Below are 22,208 nucleotides of genomic sequence, written 5' to 3' on the forward strand. Positions count from 1 at the left end.
AAAGCGGCTAGAGTCGATTCTAGCCATGACTTTGATTCCATTTCCGCAAAGATAGATGCTGTCGAGAGACGAATGGAAAAGATGACTAAAGATATTCACTCAATACGAATTAGTTGTGAGCAGTGTGGAGGACCACATTTGACAAAAGATTGTCTCAGTATTAAATAAACAATGGAACAAAGAGAGAATGTTTCATACATGCACCAAAGGCCTGGAAATAATTATCAGAATAATTATCAACCGCCAAGACCGATCTACAATCAAAACCAGAATTATAACCGAAATGTTTCATACAACAACCAACAAGGTCCTAGCAATCAACAAGTATCTAACAATACTTACAATCAGCAAAGACCTATTTTTCAAAACAAACCACCACAAACCGATGATAAAAAGCCAAATTTAGAAGACATGATGTCGAAGCTAGTTGAATCTCAAACTCAGTTTTTCACATCTCAGAAACAAACCAATGAACAAAATGCTTAAGCATTTAGAAATCAACAAGCTTCAATTCAAAATCTGGAACAAGAAGTGAGCAACCTAGCACGGTTGATAGGTGAAAGAAAACCGGGAAGTCTACCGAGTGATACAAATGCTAACCCCGGAATGAAACAGCTAAAGCTATTACCACGAGAAGTGGTATTACACTTAAACCACCTGAAATACCTGTAATTTCTGATGACTCTATTCCTACTACACAAGAACCACAACCTGAGCAAGATAAGGAAACAGAACCGGTAGTTGAAAAGGTTAATGAAGATAACATAGTTAAGGCTAAACCTTATGTTAAACCATACCAACCACCACTTCTTTACCCAAGTAAAATGAGAAAAGAAAGACTTGAAGCCGAGCAATCCAAATTCTTGAATATGTTTAAACAAATAAATGTCAATCTTCCTTTCATTGATGTGATTTCAGGAATGCCTAGATATGCTAAATTTCTGAAAGATCTAATCACAAATAGAAAGAAAATGGAAGAACTCTCAGCTGTTACAATGAATGCTAATTGTTCTGCAGTGCTATTGAATAAGATACCAGAAAAATTATCAGATCCAGGAAGTTTCACAATTCCATGTTTTCTGGGTAGTCTTAGTTCAATAGAAGCATTGGCAGACTTAGGTGCTAGTATAAATTTAATGCCGTATTCACTATACGCTAAACTAGACCTTGGATAATTGAAACCAACACGAATAAGCATACAACTAGCCGATAGATCAGTAAAATATCCTAGAGGGATAATGAAAAATATGCTAGTTAAAGTTGGTACTTTAGTATTTCCAGTAGATTTTGTTATTCTGGACATGGAAGAAGATTCTCGAGTTCCTCTCATATTAGGAAGACCATTCTTAAACATAGCCAAAGCAATAATAAACGTGTTTGGTAAAAAAACTCACCCTAAGTATAGAGGACGAGAGTGTTACCTTTTTTGTGGATAGAGCCATGCAACAACCTCAATCTGCAGACGATATATGTTATTATATTCAAACTATAGATTCACATGCAGAATTGTTAGAAGAATTTCCAGAATTACAAGGAACAGGAGAATGTTCTTTAGGAGAAGGAACTGAAACAATTGATGAAGCTGAAATGTTAGCCGCACTCATGGCTAATGAATATGAACCAACAACAGAAGAACTTCAAATGCTAAAAGAGGAAGACAGATATCGATATAAATCATCGATATAAGAACCACCGATATTAGAGTTAAAGCCACTTCCAAATCATTTGAAATACGCTTTTATAACACCCCGCCAAAATACCATCTGACGGCGTGTTAATTCCGGTCCCACAGTTAACAGTTACGCCCTCTATATGAGAAGTTTAAAGCAATCGCATTTAATTTTATTTAAAATAATAACTTTCAAAAACAAAAGTCAGAAATCCCAAAATAGAAACACTGTTGTGATCGTAACCACAAGCCAACAGTATTTAAACAGTTATAAAAGTTTTAAATGCGAAAGTAAATAATGTTCTTTAAAAATCAAATGCTGACTCCACGGCCAGACATGCAGCAAACACAACGGAAGCATACCTCTTAAGGACCTGAGAATAACAACACGCAAAAACAAGTCAACAAATAATATTGGTGAATCTACAGGTTTAAAATAATGTAACAGTATCTGAAAAACAGTTATCAGAAAAATAGTTTAGTTTCCTTGACCACGAGATTCTATCTTCTGCATAAACCGAGCACCTGAATACTAGCAAAGACCCGAGTATAGAAGCCACTATACCCGCCTTACCTCGTAAAATGTTATACACTTATTCAAATGTATTTAATGTTCAAAGTAAATGCACCATAGTTTTTATAGCGGGTGAGGTTGTCAACCTAACGGATTCGTCCATCTAAATTGTGCCTACCAAATGGTATTAAAAGTATTCAAGCTAGAGGCTTTTTGAACAAACTCAATATGCATATGTGTTGTACTCATGTCAATATAAAGCATTTGAAAATGTAAATATAACAGCGTGTATTCTCATCCCTGAAAAACATGTAAAAAGCGGGACTGTAGACTCGCCTTTGAATAAGCTCGGAATGAAAGACAAATGACTTGTACGGTTTAGACCCGAGTAATGTAACCTAAGTATACGTATGTAGGTTGGTCAATATACATATCTTAAATAAGTGTGGTTTCATAGTGTACGTTGTCTTATTGCTCGACTCGACGCGATTTAAAGTAAAAGTCAACTATATCATGCAAGTCAAACAAAGTCAACCGAAGTCAAACTGAAAGTCAAACTTGGTCAATGTGGTCAAATAAAGTCAACATCAGTAGGTTCATGTCAAATATTGGTCAACATGTCAAACCTAAGTCATACAATACGTTTTAGGTCATGAATAATCATTTTCACAATTTCAGTTTATCGTTATGCACCAGATTTACGAACACGTAGCACACTTAGCACAATATCTCATAGTACAAAATTCAAGTAAATATGACAAACTCCAGATCATAATTAGACTCAAAATCAATTTCAAAAAGTCCAGCCAGGGACTCATACGACAATTAAAAGTCAGGAATCAGAAGGAATACATTTGGGGTTTGCCCAGTCAGTTTCTGACCGCGCACTGATTTCATTTCGGCTATAACCGGAGTTAGGAACATACAATTGATACAAGAACAGTGGAAATAGTTCAATGACAAATCAAAGTAACACATATAAAAAATCTAGCCACTTTTGTTTAGCCAATTGATACAGTTTATTCGTGCAAGTTGATCATTCAGTTTTCAACTCAAATCAGAATTCACATAAAGTATGGCTCTATTGTGCCCAATGCATAAGGTTTCAGAGATTGACATAAAATAACAATAAGTCACATATCATATTAAGTTTCATTTTCCAGAAGTATACATGCTCAATCAATATACAAAATTCACAAAGTACAAAAACGTGTTCAATTTACAGATTCGATTCCCATTTCGTTAGTCACATTCGCATACGATTATCCAAAGATCTATATACAATTAGCCTATGATATCTACATGAAAGATGAAGTACTTTTTGTTTACTTTTCAAATATACAAATCTTAAATCACAGAAGTTAACAAATTTTATCATACAAGGTTATTTTCATGCAAATGCTGTATAAAACTACATTTTACACTAATTCTAGCATATCTCGGGCTATACATAAGCAAACGACATGATATCCTAGTCTAACTTGAGTGTTTTTAAATTATCTTTCCAGTGGTATAAGTCTCACATGCCAATTAGTTTTCTATCAATACCAGATTTCTGATCAAGCAACAAAAACACAACGATAATTCAAATCGACATAACTTAATCATACGGAAACGAAATCAAGCGAATCCAAAGCCTAAACTCAATAGTTTTTCGCAAGGAATATGATTATAAGATAATAATTAACATTTGAAAAACTTAATTTTTCTGATCAAACAAATACAAATTCGTTTTTAAACCCTAGCGCATCAAACAATCAAAATAACAATTACAATTAACACGTACGCGTATAGACTTGAGCAATTGACAACATAACTATGAAACTTTATAAAAATAAGATTTTTAAGAATTAGGGTTCATGCAATTATACCTTTGATCGCTAAATTAAATACACCAACGCGTAGAGGAGATCGAGAATTACAACTTTCGTGTTCAAGGTTTTATCAAAAGATCAAAAATAGAAGGTGATGATGATGGTGATGTTGGGCGAAGGTCAAGAGGGCCAGGGAGGGAGATGACTGCGTAATTTTTCTTGTGAGGGAATTATGATTAAATTAGGTTTAACACAAGCCTTAAATAACTAGCCCTAATTATCCTAAATTGCACATAAGTCCTCCAAGTAGTAAAAATTAAACATAAAAGGGGGAGGGGAGGGGGATCGGTCGAATGGGGCCCACTATGGGTTCCCAGGCTCTCGTTTTGTAATCCAGTGTATTCGTGGTCCGTTTTAAGTGTCGTTTTGTCGTACCGAAGGCCCGGAACGCTAATCCGATCGTTAAACGCAACCAATCGCTTAATTTATTAAAATCCCAATAAATTAAATATTTTAAAAAGTTAATAATTAATTAAATTAATTATTAAAATAAACCCGAGCGTTTCGCTGCTCAAAAAGCTATTATCAAAATCGTATCGTTTTTATCGTATTTCATTATCCAAAATATTTATTTGAATTAATATCAACCCATATCAATTATTAAAACCCTCCAAAGGTCAAGTACGCATTTAATAGACGTAAACACATAAAAGTTAAATAATCGCCATTAAATAAACTAACGGAAGGTTAACGAAAGTAACGAAAAAATCAGGGTTGTTACAGCTTATTTACATGGTGAATCTGAATTACCTATAATAATATCGTCTTCTCTTACTGAAAATGAAAAATCTCAACTCATTTCTGTGCTAAAAGCTCATAAACCCGCTATTACATGGAAGATTCATGATATTAAAGGCATAAGTCCTTCGTATTGCACATATAAAATCCTTATGGAAGAAGGTCATAAAACGTATGTGCAACGCCAACGAAGACTAAATCCTAATATGCAAGATGTTGTTAAGAAAGAAATTATTAAACTGCTTGATGCAGGTTTAATTTATCCAATTTCTGATAGTCCATGGGTAAGCCCAGTTCAATGTGTACCTAAAAAGGGTGGCATGACTGTCATCACAAATGAAAAAAATGAGCTTATTCCTACTAGGACTGTAACAGGATGGCGTGTTTGTATAGATTATAGAAAATTAAATGACGCCACCAGAAAAGATCACTTTCCCTTACCTTTCATTGATCAAATGTTGGAAAGATTAGCCGGAAATAGTTACTATTGTTTTCTTGACGGTTTTTCGGATATTTTCAAATCCCAATAGCACCCGAGGATCAAGAGAAAACCACATTCACGTGCTCTTATAGTACTTTTGCTTACAAACGCATGTCATTTGGACTTTGCAATGCCCCTGCAACCTTTCAAAGGTGCATGATGGCAATTTTTCACGACATGATAGAAGAATGCATGGAAGTTTTCATGGATGACTTTCAGTCTTCGGTGATACATTTGAATCATGTCTAGTTAATCTTGAACGAATGCTTATTAGATGCGAGCAATCAAATCTAGTTCTTAATTGGGAGAAATGCCATTTCATGGTTTGAGAAGGCATCGTTCTTGGTCATAAAATTTCAAAGGAAGGACTTGAAGTGGATAGAGAGCTAAAGTAGATGTAATCCCCTTCAGGTCTTTTCTCCTCTGCTTCCTATTGGCATTTTTCCAGAATTCATGGCCAGAAAAGTCCACATTCCACCAATGTTAGAGGAGTTAGGAGTTTTCTAGGGCATGCCGATTTTTACCGACGTTTCATAAAAGATTTTTCTAAAATTGTCACTCCTATGAATAAACTCCTAGAAAAGGATGCTTCATTCCTCTTTTCAGATGAATGCATCAAATCTTTTAATATTCTTAAAGAAAAACTCACTAATGCGCCGATCATGATAACTCCAAATTGGAATCTACCATTTGAACTCATGTGCGATGCAAGTGATTTTGAAATGGGAGCCGTTTTAGGACAAAGGATTGAAAAATGATTTCAACCTATTTATTACGCTAGTAAGACATTACAAGGAGCACAAACGAATTACACAACTACTGAAAAAGAACTCCTTGCCATTATCTTTGCTTTTGACAAATTTCGTTCATATCTCGTTCTAGCTAAAACGGTGTTCTATACCGACCATTCTGCTCTTAGATACCTATTTTCAAAACAAGATGCCAAACCACGATTAATTCGTTGGATCTTACTCTTACAAGAGTTCGATATTGAAATCCGAGACAAAAAGGGAGCAGAAAATCTCGCCGCTGATCATCTTTCTCGTCTTGAAAATCCTGAGTTAGAAGTTCTAAATGAATTGGCCATACAAGATAACTTTCCTGATGAATATCTATTGAAGATAGATTATAATGAAATTCCATAGTTTGCAGACTATGCAAACTATTTAGGATATGGATTCCTTGAAAAAGGGTTGTCGTACCAAAAAACGAAAGAAATTCTTTAGTGATATAAAACACTATTTTTGGGAAGATCCACATTTGTTTAAAAGTTGTCCCGATGGAATAATACACCGATGTGTATTCAGAGATGAAGCTAGTCAAATCTTAAACCATTGTCACACAGGACCAACAGGAGGGCATTGATAATGCTAAAAACGAACATATATTTCATAGCATTATCTCTCAAGAAAGGCAAGCTTTTAGTTGCAATTGTTCTATTTACAAGTGATATTCGTTTAAATAATAAAAGGTGAAGACAAAAGACAGATTCGATGAATTGAAGATGCAAACGACCAAAAAGCTCAAAAGTACAAAGTACAATCAAAGTGGTTCAAATTATTGATAAGAAACATCTCAAAATTATAAAAGTACAAGTCGCAAAACGCAAAATACAAGATATTAAATTGTACGCAAGGACGTTCGAAAATCCGGAACCTGGACCAGAGTCAACTCTCAACGCTCAACGCAACGGACTAAAAATTACAAGTCAACTATGCACATAAATATAATATAATATTTAAATAATTCTTAAAATTATTTATATATTATATTTATTTATTAAACCGTCGGCAAAACAAGAAAACAAAATCATGTGACTGGATCCAGCTGGCCATGCGAGCGCATGGCCTGGAGGCACAAAAGCCATGCGATCGCATGGCGTCCTGTAGCACGTCAGGTCCTATAAAGTTCGCGAGTTTTGGACGAATTTTACATCTTTTTCTTCTCCTCAATCTCAACGTATATATATATATATATATATATATTAATTTTAATTTTAATTTTAAATTCTAATAATAAGGGTATGTTAGCGAATGTTGTAAGGGTGTAAGTCAAAATTCTGTCCGTGTAATGCTACGCTATTTTTAATCATTGTAAGTTATGTTCAACCTTTTTAAATTAATGTCTCGTAGCTAAGTTATTATTATGCTTATTTAATGCCGAAGTAATCGTGATGTTGGATTAAATATTAAAATTGGGTAATTGGGCTTTGAATCATAATTGGGGTTTGGATAAAAGAACGACACTTGTGGAAATTAGACTATGGGCTATTAATGGGTTTTATATTAACTAAATGATACCTCGTTAATTTAATATATAGACTTATAATTTGACGTATTTATATATAACCACATACGCTTGACTGGGTACGGTGGGCGGGATATCTATAAATACCAATAATTGTTCATTTTACCGGACACGAAACTGGATTAATAGTTAATAGACTTGTTGAAACAGAGGTGGATTACATTCAAGGGTAATTGGTGTAATTGTTAACAAAGTAGTAAAACCTTGGACTACACGCAGTCGATAACCTGGTGTATTCATTAAACAAAGTATTAAGACCTTGTTACAATTCGAGTCCCCAATTAGTTGGAATATTTGACTTCGGGAATAAGAATAATTTGACGAAGACTTCCGCATTTTATGATTATGACTGATGGACTATTATGGACAAATCCGTATGGACATATCAAATAATCCAGGACAAAGGACAATTAACCCATGGTAATAAACTAAAATCAACACGTCAAACATCATGATTACGGGAGTTTAAATAAACATAATTCCTTTATTTCATATTTAATTTCCTTTATTTCGTATTTAATTGCACTTTTAATTATCGTACTTTTTATTTATCGCATTTTTATTTATCGCAATTTCATTATCGTTATTTACTTTACACTTAAAATTAAGTTATATTTATTTTTAATATTTTACATTAGGTTTTAACTGCGACTAAAGTTTTAAAATCGACAAACCGGTCATTAAACGGTAAAAACCCCCTTTTATAATAATAATATTACTTATATATATATTTGTATTTTTACAATTATAAGTTAAAACTAATATAGCGTTAAACTTGGCTAAGATCCCTGTGGAACGAACCGGACTTACTAAAAACTAAACTACTGTACGATTAGGTACACTGCCTATAAGTGTTGTAGCAAGGTTTAGGTATATCCATTCTATAAATAAATAAATAACTTGTGTAAAATTGTATCGTATTTAATAGTTTTTCGTAGTAAAAATATAACTATTTTGTATACACCTCTACGCACATCAAGTATTTTTGGCGCCGCTGTCGGGGACACTAAAATGCCGGAAGCAAAACGCTATATATATAAAAAAAAGATTTTTATTAAGTTCTTTGTATAAAAATATACGTTTTAAATTTTAAAAAATACAAAAATATAAAAAGAAAAATATTTATATATTTATTTTTAAGAGTTTGTTTAAAATATATAAAGTTAAAAAGTATTTTTATTTCTATTTTTGTTTTTAAATATAAGTATTTTATTATTTTATATAAATATTAATTTATATTAAAAACAGAAAAACAGAAAGAAAAAAAACACTATTCGGGCCTGGTACTGTAGCAGCCCAGCATTTGGCCCGGATCCGCAAGTCATGCGCTCGCATGAATATATAACATACACTCCATGCGATCGCATGGAGTGATTTGACTCGTCTGAAACATAAGCTGTACGAAATTAGGGTTTATAATTATAATTATTATTAACTAAAAACCCTAATTAGGTTATAATTATTTTATTATTTAGTTTAGTTTTATTATTTAGTTTGTATTTTTAGTTTAATTAGTTTTATTAAATATATAAACTTAATACTTTTATAAAATAATAATATGAAAATAATTTTTTTATAAAAATTGTACTTTTTACAACTTTAAGTTTATTTTTTATATTTTGTATCTTTTTATTTGTTTTTAGCGTAATATTTGTATTTTTCGCTCGTACTTAGTTTTAAGACATAGTTTTTGCCATAGTTATTTTTTATTTCTAGATTCTTAGGCTTTGCCATAAAATCCCTTAAGTGCTTTTTCTTTAGACTAAGATTTAGGTGCTTTAGAATTTTACGACGCCGTTTTTAAATTTTAGTACCTTTTTAAGTAATTGCCGTTTTGGATATAGAATTTCTTTTAAGCTTTAATATCTTTAGGCGTAAGTTTTAATTTTTAGTTTTTAGACTTTTTAGTTTCGACGCGCTACTTTCTTATTTTTATTTTTCAACGCCTATTATTTTTCGACCTTTTATTTTTCGACGTTTTTCGACGCGCTCTTTTTCTTTCTTATTTCTCGAAGCTCTAATTTTTAGGACATAGAATTTTCTATTTCTTCTCTAAAATTTCTTTAAATTTCAACGAAAAATTATTTTAAGTGGTTAAATTGATAGACATCCTAAATTTTCTGGTTCGTAGTAATAGTTGGATTTGTTAGTGGCTGAGTTGTGAGCTTCCGATTTAAAGGGTTCTGGCTCCCTGCTGCATCTATTGGCTATTCGAAACGTGGGCAAAAGCAGAAAAGTCTATTAATTTGATAACTTATATAATTTTTATCTTTATAACTAATAGGATATTCAGTGAATGCACCGAGCAAAACGTTCACCACCTTTTATACGTTCACCACCTGTAACTCGATCAAGACATCTAGCCAATATTGTCGCCGTTGATTTTTCTTTAGAATCGTCATCCAGTCGACCAAGTACTCCAATTCAAATTTCCGATAATCCATTTTTTGAACCCGACCTCACAATTGAGAATCCGAAGGATATTCAGGGACAATTCAGAGATCCTGAACCATTAATCTTTCCTCCGGAACCACCAATCATTCAAACGGAGATTGTCGAGGAAAAACCCATTAAATCAGAATCCTCTAGTGATTCAGATTCAACAGATTCAATCAAGGAAAATCTGGAACCTCTAAGTATGGAAGACCGAATGTGAGCTAAACGCAATGGCAAAGGTCACGCAATTACTCAACCTGACATTAATGCGCCAGATTATGAAATCAAAGGACAAATTCTACACATGGTGACTAATCAATGCCAATTTAGTGGTGCGCCAAAGGAAGATCCAAACGAACATCTTCGTACCTTTAATAGGATTTGTACTCTATTCAAAATCCGAGAAGTGGAGGATGAACAGATATATCTCATGTTATTTCCCTGGACTTTAAAGGGAGAAGCCAAAGATTGGTTAGAATCGTTACCTGAAGGGGCGATTGATACATGGGATGTTTTAGTTGAAAAATTTCTTAAACAATTCTTTCCGGCATCTAAAGCCATAAGACTTCAAGGAGAAATTGTTACGTTTACACAAAACCCAAATGAAACTCTTTATGAGGCATGGACAAGATTTGGAAAGTTATTAAGAGGATGTCCGCAACATGGTTTAGACACTTGTCAAATTGTACAAATATTCTACCAAGGATGCGACATCACTACAAGAAAAGACATCGATATAGCAGCTGGTGGTTCCATTATGAAGAAAACAGCAACTGACGCTTACAAAATTATTGATAACACTTATTCCCACTCACATGAGTGGCACCAAGAAAAAGATATCGTTAGATCATCTAAAGCAGCTAGAGCCGATTCTAGCCATGACTTTGATTCCATTTCTGCAAAGATAGATGCTGTCGAGAGACGAATTGAAAAGATGACTAAAGATATTTACTCAATACGAATTAGTTGTGAGCAGTGTGGAGGACCACATTTGACAAAAGATTTTCTCAGTATTGAACTAACAATGGAACAAAGAGAGAATATTTCATACATAAACCAAAGGCCTGGAAATAATTATCAGAATAATTATCAACCGCCAAGACCAATATATAATCAAAATCAGAACTATAACCGAAATGTTCCATACAACAACCAACAAGGTCCTAGTAATCAACAAGTATCCAATAATACTTACAATCAGCAAAGACCTATTTTTCAAAATAAACCACCACAAACCGATGATAAAAAGCCAAATTTAGAAGACATGATGTCGAAGCTAGTTGAATCTCAAACTCAATTTTTCACATCTCAGAAACAAACTAATGAACAAAATGCTCAAGCATTTAGAAATCAACAAGCTTCTATTCAAAATTTGGAACAAGAAGTAAGTAACCTAGCAAGGTTGATAGGTGAAAGAAAACCGAGAAGTTTACCTAGTGATACAAATGCTAACCCCCGGAATGAAACAGCTAAAACAATTATCACAAGAAGTGGTATTACACTTAAATCACCTGAAATACCTGTAATTTCTGATCATGCTATTCCTACTCCACAAGAACCACAATCTGAACAAGATAAGGAAAAAGAACCGGTAGTTGAAAAGGTTAATGAAGATAACATAGTTAAGGCTAAACCTTATGTTAAACCATACCAACCACCACTTCCTTACCCAAGTAAAATGAGGAAAGAAAGATTTGAAGCCGAGCAATCCAAATTCTTGGATATGTTTAAACAAATAAATGTCAATCTTCCTTTCATTGATGTGATTTCAGGACTGCCTAGATATGCTAAATTCTTGAAAGATCTAATCACAAATAGAAAGAAAATGGAAGAACTCTCGGCTGTTACTATGAATGCTAATTGCTCTGCAGTGCTGTTGAATAAGATACCAGAAAAATTATCAGATCCAGGAAGTTTCACGATTCCATGTTTTCTGGGTAGTCTTAGTTCAAAAGAAGCATTGGCAGATTTAGGTGCTAGTATAAATTTAATGCCGTATTCACTATACGCTAAACTAGACCTTGGAGAATTGAAACCAACACGAATAAGCGTACAACTTGCCGATCGATCAGTAAAATATCCTAGAGGGATAATGGAAAACATGCTAGTTAAAGTTGGTACTTTAGTATTTCCAGTAGATTTTTTATTCTGGACATGGAAGAAGATTTTCGAGTTCCTCTCATATTAGGAAGACCATTCTTAAACACGGCTAAAGAAATAATAGACGTGTTCGGTAAGAAACTGACCCTAAGTATAGAGGACGAGAGTGTTACCTTTTCAGTTGATAGAGCCATGTAATAACCGCAATCTGCAGATGATACATGTTATTATATTCAAACTATAGATTCACATGCAGAATTGTTAGAAGAATTTCCAGAATTACAAGGAATAGGAGAATGTTCTTTAGGAGAAGGAACTGAACCAATTGATGAAGCTGAAATGTTAGCTACACTTATGGCTAATGGATATGAACCAACAACAGAAGAAATTCAAATGCTAAAAGAGGAAGACAGATATCGATATAAATCATCGATAGAAGAACCACCGACATTAGAATTAAAGCCACTTCCAAACCATTTGGAATACGCTTATTTACATGGTGAATCTGAATTACCTGTAATAATATCGTCTTCTCTTACGGAAAATGAAAAATCTCAACTCATTTCTGTGCTAAAAGCTCGTAAACCAGCTATTGCATGGAAGATTCATGATATAAAAGGCATAAGTCCTTCGTATTGCACACATAAAATCCTTATGGAAGAAGGTCATAAAACGTATGTGCAACGCCAACGAAGACTAAATCCTAATATGCAAGATGTTGTTAAGAAAGAAATTATTAAACTGCTTAATGCAGGTTTAATTTATCCAATCTCTGATAGTCCATGGGTAAGCCCAGTTCAATGCGTACCTAAGAAGGGTGGCATGACAGTCATCACAAATGAAAAAAATGAGCTTATTCCTACTAGGACTGTAACAGGATGGCGTGTCTGTATTGATTATAGAAAATTAAATGACGCCACCAGAAAAGATCACTTTCCCTTACCTTTCATTGATCAAATGTTGGAAAGATTAGCCGGAAATAGTTACTATTGTTTTCTTGATGGTTTTTCCAGATATTTTCAAATTCCAATAGCACCCGAGGACCAAGAGAAAACCACGTTCACGTGCCCTTATGGTACTTTTGCTTACAAACGCATGCCATTTGGACTTTGCAACGCCCCTGCAACCTTTTAAAGGTGCATGATGGCGATTTTTCACGACATGATAGAAGAATGCATGGAAGTTTTCATGGATGACTTTTTAGTCTTCGGTGATACATTTGAATCATTTCTAGTTAATCTTGAACGAATGCTTATTAGATGCGAACAATCAAATCTAGTACTTAATTGGGAGAAATGCCATTTCATGGTTAAAGAAGGCATCGTTCTTGGACATAAAATTTCAAAAGAAGGAATTGAAGTGGATAGAGCTAAAGTAGATGTAATTGCTAAACTTTCACATCCCACCAATGTTAGAAGAGTTAGGAGTTTTCTAGGGCATGCCGGTTTTTATCGACGTTTCATAAAAGATTTTTCTAAAATTGCCACTCCTATGAATAAACTCCTAGAAAAGGATGCTCCATTCATCTTTTCAGATGAATGCATCAAATCTTTTAATATTCTTAAAGAAAAACTCACTAATGCGTCGATCATGATAACTCCAAATTGGAATCTACCGTTTGAACTAATGTGCGATGCAAGTGATTTTGCAATGGGAGCCGTTTTAGGACAAAGGATTGAAAAACGATTTCAACCTATTTATTATGCTAGTAAGACATTACAAGGAGCACAAACGAATTATACAACTACTAAAAAAGAACTCCTTACTATTGTCTTTGTTTTTGACAAATTTTGTTCATATCTCGTTCTAGCAAAAACGGTGGTCTATACCGATCATTCTGCTCTTAGATACTTATTTTCAAAACAAGATGCCAAACCACGATTAATCCGTTAGATCTTACTCTTACAAGAGTTCGATATTGAAATCCGAGACAAAAAGGGAGCAGAAAATCTCGTCGCTGATCATCTTTCTCGTCTTGAAAATCCTGAATTAGAAGTTCTAAATGAATGCCATACAAGACAACTTTCCTGATGAATATCTATTAAAGATAGATTATAATGAAATTTCATGGTTTGCAGACTATGCAAACTACTTAGTATGTGGATTCCTCGAAAAAGGGTTGTCGTACCAAAAACGAAAGAAATTCTTTAGTGATATAAAACACTATTTCTGGGAAGATCCACATTTGTTTAAAAGTTGTCCTGATGGAATAATACGTCGATGAGTATTCGGAGATGAAGCTAGTCAAATATTAAACCATTGTCACACAGGACCAACAGGAGGGCATTATGGGCCTCAACTTACAGCAAGAAAAGTTTACGATGCTGGATTCTATTGGCCTACAATTTTCAAAGACGCACACCTTCTTTGCAAATGCTGTGATGCTTGTCAAAGGGCTGGAAAAATAAGTCAACGTGATGAAATGCCACAAAATGTCATTCAAGTATGTGAAGTATTCGACATTTGGGGTATTGACTTTATGGGTCCATTTCCAAAATCTCATAATAATCTCTACTTTCTCGTTGCCATTGATTATGTATCTAAATGGGCGGAAGCACAAGCTCTCCCGACTAACGATGCACGAGTTGTAGTCAACTTTTTAAAACGTCTTTTTGCTAGGTTTGGAACACCGAAAGCTTTAATAAGTGATCGGGGTACTCATTTATGTAATAATCAACTTGAGAAAGTTCTCAAAAGATATGGAGTAACTCATAAAATCTCAACCGCTTATCATCCACAAACAAGTGGACAAGTTGAAAATACCAACCGAGCTTTAAAACGCATTCTAGAGAAAATCGTAGGATCAAATCCGAAAGAATGGTCCATGAAATTGGAGGATGCACTCTGGGCTTTTAGAACAGCCTACAAAACTCCAATTGGAACCACACCTTTCAAACTCGTTTATGAAAAAGCATGTCATCTTCCAGTAGAAATTGAACACAAAGCATTTTGGGCTTTGAAAACATGTAATCTTGATTTACATGAAGCTGGACGTCTACGGTTAAGACAATTAAACGAATTAGAAGAATTAAGACATGAAGCATATGAAAATTCGTTAATCTATAAAGAATGAACGAATAAATGGCATGATAAAAGAATCAGAAGTTCAAAAGAATTTAAAGAAGGAGACAGAGTTCTTCTTTTCAATTCACGATTCAAGCTATTTCCTGGAAAACTGAAATCAAGATGGTCTGGACCATTCATCGTCAAAAGAGTTTTCCCGTACGGAACAATAGAGTTAATAAATTCAAATGGGATTGAATTTAAAGTTAATGGTCACAGAGTTAAACATTACATACATGGTCTGATGGAAGTTGACAATGAAGTTAATCACAATTTCGACACCACAACTAACTAAGTGTGGGAAGGTTCGAATCTTTTTAGGGTAATATATATTTCTGTTAGAGTTAGATATTCTGTTTTCGTGTAGTTCTCGAGAATGGAATCCGTATGGTCTTTCCCTAGCAGACCCTAAAGAACTAGTCTTCTCCCCCATTCTGAATTTTTATTTTTTTTAGGTTTTACGAGATGAAGAATTCCTTTGATCTGAACCATGGTCTAATGCTACACGCTTTGATTACTAAACGTAATAATGACACACTTCCAAGTGAACTGGTATCATTCATAAGAGATAAAATGGACGGAGTAAGAAAAGAACTCAGAAAAGATCATCATAAGATACATTTTGGAAAAGGAAAATCAAAATCCGCAACAAAAAGAAGAGCACGACACCTTGAAAGATGTTACAAATGTGGAAAATGGTCACACGAAGGTAAATGTTCAAACAATCAAACCTATTCAAATACCAAATTTGTTACTCTATGCAGAGAAGGACCGTTCATATGTTTAGAAGAAAAGATATTGAAGAATCGAGGTTACGCTTACGTAGCTATGGAAAATCAAATCACACGACTCTCCTATGAGTCGGCTAAAGCAGGTCTCTGAGAATTCTTTCTCACAGGTAGGTATGTACAGTTTTTATTTTTATTTTTTTATTGCTTTTAACCTTTTGATAATAAACGCTGAATCGTTCGCTATAAAGTATTAAATTGGTATTCAATAAAATTAGGTATGCGTAACCGAAATTATTGATATCATACAAAAATTTATTACATTACTGCGAAATTTACCATTTATTCTTAAGGTATAAATATCTTTAATCAATCAATCCAAAATATTTCAAAAATTCGTCAGGAGTAAAACTAGGTAATATAGCCGAAATTAGTTTACCGAAAAGAGGGGCGTATATTTTTGTTAATATTTGATTGATTAAAGTGGGATAAAAGACCAAAAAGATTTTTCATTTTTATTTTTACCTTGTTTTTAAAATTAATATATAATGTAAATTTTTGAAATCAATATATTTAAGTTTTTAAATATTTTAAAAATTAATATTTTTAATATAAGTTTGTAAAATTAATGTATAAAAATATTAATGATATTTATATGAAATTTTAATTTTATGCATTTTAAATTTAAGTTTAGTGTGAATTTAAAAACAAAAATTTACTTTATTTCATTAAGTTAAAAATTTGATATCTAAAATTCGTCGTGAGTTGAAGACTAGGTCGTTGAACCGAAATTGCTTTACCCAAGGGCGGGATGAGAACTTTTATTATCATTATTTTTAATCTTATTGATCTAAAGTATGCAAAAAAAAAAAACCCGAAAATCTTTGCTTTTAAAACAATCACTTTAAAATGACAAATTTTAAAATTTTGTCGAGGGACGGACTAGGTAAACATATCGAAACTACCTCTACCTAAAGTAAAAGGAAATAAAATGTTAAAAATTATTCATTTAAATTGTTTTAATAAATAAAGGTTTTATAAAAAAAATATTATGTATATATTTGTTTGTAGTTTATATTATGTACAAAACAGGGTATAATAGCACACTTTCAAAAACTGGCATTTTGTTCAGCAAAAGCTACTAATTTTAACGACAAGACGTAAAATATCAAATGTGATATAAAACAATAGGTTTGCAAACTCGGTATTTTTAATCATTTTTCTACACTAATCACCCTCATGAATTTAAATTTTTACTGATTTCTTGCAAATGAGGGCATTGCAAGATCTCAAGTGTGGGGAAGGGTTATAAATTTTCTCGGGTTTACACTTGGTTTAATTACCAAATTTTGTGAAAATTTGAAAAAATTTCAACTAAATGAATTCAAAATCATGTTTATACATATTTATGAACGATGAAAACTAGGTGTTAATACCGAAATTATCATTACCTCGGAAAGGACATAAATTGAGAAACACCCTAAAACGCTTGAATTCATTTAAAATGGAATAAAGGAGAATAAAAAGGTAAAGAAAGAAACTAAGTGTGGGGAGAATGTACCAAGTTATTCAATAAAACTATCTATCACATGTTTCTGTAAAGTTTATTGCAGGTGCTTTTGTTTTGGACTAAATTAACTGTTTTACCCGTAATATTATAATAAAGATAAAAGAAAAGATGGATCTACACGATGAATCAATTCCATCATTAAAAGGAAGTAAAGTCTTTCGAAAAAGAAATGCGCTTCTTGATTTAGGCCAGTAAGTTATCATCCAGACCAGTTGTAGAGTCTACGAAAAACCTTGAAAAGTTTTCTCGAAAATCAGCTGGAAATCCACGGACCTCAACATCAAACAGGGTCGCCAAATGGTCAGACTTATCCTAACCATGAGAGGATCTGTCTCGTAAAATGGGGAGAGCGCCGTGCAAATTAGCTTGATAAGACTAATGAATCAGACCCCCAGAAAGGATAATCTCCTTAAAGATTAAAAATCAGCTTTTAAGCCTGATATTACTCAATCCTTGAGATTGACCGTAAAGATTGAGAATTACAAACTCATGGAATTCAATGATATCTAAACTTGAGCTTGAACGAGAAAATATTTTGATCAAAATTAAAACCGATTTGTTTTCTGAAAACCTATTTTCAAGGCGTTCATTACCATTGAACGTAAAATCCTAAGAATTCATCAGAATTCATTAGATCTCCTGAACCAAATCGGGTGTCAATCGTAAGAACGGTGGTTGCATAGCATGGTCGAAGACAGGACCTTGTGCCAGACTGAAAAATTATAGGGTGATCTTTATTATTTCTTCTACAAAGGATAGTAATTGCATCCGACACGATGTGGACCATAATCAAAAGCATGTCATTAGACATTGCCTTAACAGTTGCTTGTTCATCGCTTTCCTTTACAACCGGACGATAGTTTACCGAAAGGTAATATACGGAGCAAGTATACTGGACGTGTTGCTTTCCTAATACAAGGTTAGCATATGGGTGACACAAAACTGCAAGTTTTGAGCTAAAATTTTAAAATCTGAAACCCACACAACCCACAAAAACATTTTGCAAACACCGGTGAAGGGTTATTCCGGAAAACTTGTCTAGGGTAAAATCTAGCTTGAATTTTTAAAAGATCAAATGTTTTCATAAAAATCCAATTTTCTTAAAGGATCTAAATTTTAATAGTCATGTGGGACTGTAAACCACATCGTTACTATCATTGTTTATACCGCTGTATCAAAATCACTTATGTAAAAAGTGTGAGAATAAAAAAGTGATTCGAGTGAAGTGTGATTTAATTTCAAGTTCTGTATTACTTGAGGATAAGCAACGTTCAAGTGTGGAGATATTTGATATTGCCTAAAATGATCATATATTTAGACGCAATATCATTCCAAAATGTAATGTTTTTAATTATAATTTCCTTATTTTTAGTTGTAATAGTTTAAATAAATAAGTGCGAAGACGAAAGACGAAAATCGCTCAAAAATGAAGATTTAAAGACGAAAACAAAAATTTGAAAGACGAGAACGTCCAAAATACTCAAACGTACAAGTTACACTCCAAGTGGTTCAATTTATTGATGAATAACGTCTAAAAATGATAAGAGTACAAGCCGCGAAACATAAAGTACAAGATATCTAAGCATACGAAAAGGCGTTCAAAAATCCGAAACCGAGGCATGAACCAACTATCAACGTACGACTCAACGGAGCTAAAATTACAAGTCAACTATGCTCAAGAATATAATATAATATTTAAATAATTCATCATAATAATAATAATATAATAATAATACTAATAAATCAATTCATCATATGATATGTATCATTATCAAAAGCTCTCAACAAATTTCCAACAAATTGCCAACTTGCAAACAATGTAACTACTTTTCAACTCAGGAACAGTGAATCAATATGCTTATAAAAGCAGGCACGGAGCAATGAAGAAAGCACACATTTTCCAATCTCTCAATCTCTATATGTAATATATTTATATTATAATTTTAATTTTAATTTAAGATTAATAATAAATTTTGATTTAGTTAGGTTATTTTAAGAAATGTTTTACGGGTTTTAAAGTCGGAACTCTGTCCGTGTAACGCTACGCGAAAATAATCACTGTAAGCTATGTTCTTCCTTTTTAAATTAATGTCTCCTAGCTAAGTTATTATTATGCTTATTTAAGCCGAAGTAATCGTGATGTTGGGCTAAAATATTAAAGACGGGGTTATTGGGCTTTGTACCATAATTGGGGTTTGGACAAAAGAACAACACTTGTGGAAATTAGACTATGGGCTATTAATGATCTTTATATTTGTTTAATTGAATGATAGTTCGTTAATTTAATATAAAAATTACAATTGGATGTACCTATAAATAACCACATACACTCGATCGGACACGATGGGCGGGATATTTATAAGTATTAATAATCGTTCATTTAACCGGACACTGGAATGGATTAATAGTTAATGGACTTATTAAAACAGGGGTGAATTACATACAAGGAAAATTGATGTAATTATAGTTTAAGTCCCCAATTAGTTGGAATATTTGACTTCGAATATAAGGATAATTTGACGAGGACACTCGCACTTTATATTTATGACTGATGGACTGTTATGGACAAAAACCAGATGGACATATTGAATAATCCAGGACAAAGGACAATTAACCCATGGTAATAAACTAAAATCAACACGTCAAGCATCATGATTATGGAAGTTTAAATAAGCATAATTCCTTTATTTTATATCTTATCGCACTTTTAATTATCGTACTTTTTAATTATCGCAATTTTATTTACTGTCATTTTATTTATCGCACTTTTAATTATCGCAATTTTATTATCGTCATTTACTTTACGCTTTAAATTAAGTTATATTTATTTTTAATATTTTACATTAGGTTTTAATTGTAACTTAAGACGTAAAATCGACAAACCGGTCATTAAACGGTAAAACCCCCCCTTTTATAACAATAATAATATTACTTATATGTATATTTTTATACAAATATAGTTTAAAACATATAGCGTTAAACTTAGCTGAGTCCCTGTGGAACGAACCAGACTTACTAAAAACTACACTACTCTACGATTAGGTACACTGCCTATAAGTGTTGTAGCAAGGTTTAGGTATATCCATTCAATAAATAAATAAATAACTTGTGTAAATTGTATCGTTTTAATAATATTTTGTAGTAAAATATAATCTTTTACGTACCCCTTTGCTTTAACATCACCCATATGGATCCATACAACATAAGTCTCGCTTACACCCGGCAAGTGTAACGAATGATAATCGAATTGAGGATTTTGTTCTAAAGTCGTATGTAGAATGTTTATTTTCCTGTACTTGTGTTCACTTAGTAAAAAGAAACGTTTATGTTTTCTCATCCCAAATGTAAGTTCAAAAGAGTAAAAGTGGGACATTGATCTCACCTCGAGTGCAAGAGTAAAAAGATACTTCAACAAGTAACGTGCAAAGAACAAATGCTAGTCTTGACCTAAACAAATAAGTTGTATCAATTACCGGTTACGACACAAGGTCGGTCGAAATGTGTTCAATTAGTCCTATGGCTCGTTACGACTCGATTAAATATAGCATGTGAATCACGTTGTCAAGTTTCATGCAAGAATCAAGTATAAAATAAGATTTGAACGATTGCATAAGTGTTTGGTTAAGTTTGACTAAAAGTCAAACTCGGTCAAGTCAAAGTCAACGAAAAAGTCAACACATTCGGGTCGGGTCTTGAACTATTTTTCTGAGGTTTTTAATCATATATAAGCATGTTAGAACAAGTTACATGTGAATTAGAGGTGCGTAGCATTGCAAAAAAATTTCAAAATTTGACAATGTAGGTTAGAAGCCAAACACGGCAAATGCCGCGCCACGGCTCATGGTGTCGCGCCGCGCCAATAGGCGTGGCCTGGTGCCTGGTCTGTTTCAAAAGTTCAAGTCTCAACCAAACCTCAATTTAGCACAAATCACAAACCGTAAACACTTAGAACACGTATCTTATATCGTTGAAAAGCTCTTTTGACAAGGAACACAACTAACCACTTTTCATCAAGCAAAAACATCATTTACAATAACCAAAATTCGTCAAGTGATCATTAAAGGTTTATTTTCAAAGTTTCAAGTTCACAAAATGCATTTTAAGATTCGGGAATCCAATTCACACATATGATATGCCGTTTTGAAGGTAATGAAACATACATTACAACTAAACACTTACTAATAACATTCCATGGCATTCAAAACATCAAAAGTTCATTTTAAGTCTATCAATCCCTAACCAAAATTCATAAAAATCAATAATCATGTGTTTGAAGTTTTCTTAATCAACCTACGCATTAAAACGAAACAAGTGATACTAGTAACACAATTAAAACATAAACTTTAACAATTTAACAACATTAACTCATCCAAAATCAAAGATTAAGCACACCCATTTTCAAGCTCATGCTAGTTACTCCAAAACAACAAATCGAGCAAATAAAACATATATTCATGTTATACTTGAGCCATAGACACTAACTAACACCATTTCAAGTATATAAAACGAATTTAGAGAAATCTAGTGTTTTAGAAACGTTACTCAAACGAGATGAAATTGGTACCAAAATGTAGAGGATGAAGAGAGGATCACGAATATGTAATTTGTTTTGATGTTTGCTTCTTGATTCGGATTTAGATGATGATTTAGTGAAATGGGTGTTTGAGTTCCAAAAATGGAAGTAGAGAGAAAAGAGAGAAAGAGATGTAGGATTGAATGAGTGGTGGT

General features: G+C 33.0%; 1 non-coding gene across 1 annotated transcript; it reads right to left on the bottom strand.

Annotated features, from left to right (window-relative positions):
* Window positions 1-10,581: 10,581 nt before the first annotated feature.
* Window positions 10,582-10,688, bottom strand: LOC139874113 (small nucleolar RNA R71). Its single transcript, XR_011767818.1, has one exon. It is a non-coding gene; the product is annotated as a small nucleolar RNA R71 (small nucleolar RNA).
* Between the last annotated feature and the right edge of the window lie 11,520 nt (window positions 10,689-22,208).

Source organism: Rutidosis leptorrhynchoides, chromosome 10 (assembly GCF_046630445.1).
Source record: "Rutidosis leptorrhynchoides isolate AG116_Rl617_1_P2 chromosome 10, CSIRO_AGI_Rlap_v1, whole genome shotgun sequence".
Taxonomy (NCBI): Eukaryota; Viridiplantae; Streptophyta; class Magnoliopsida; order Asterales; family Asteraceae; genus Rutidosis; species Rutidosis leptorrhynchoides.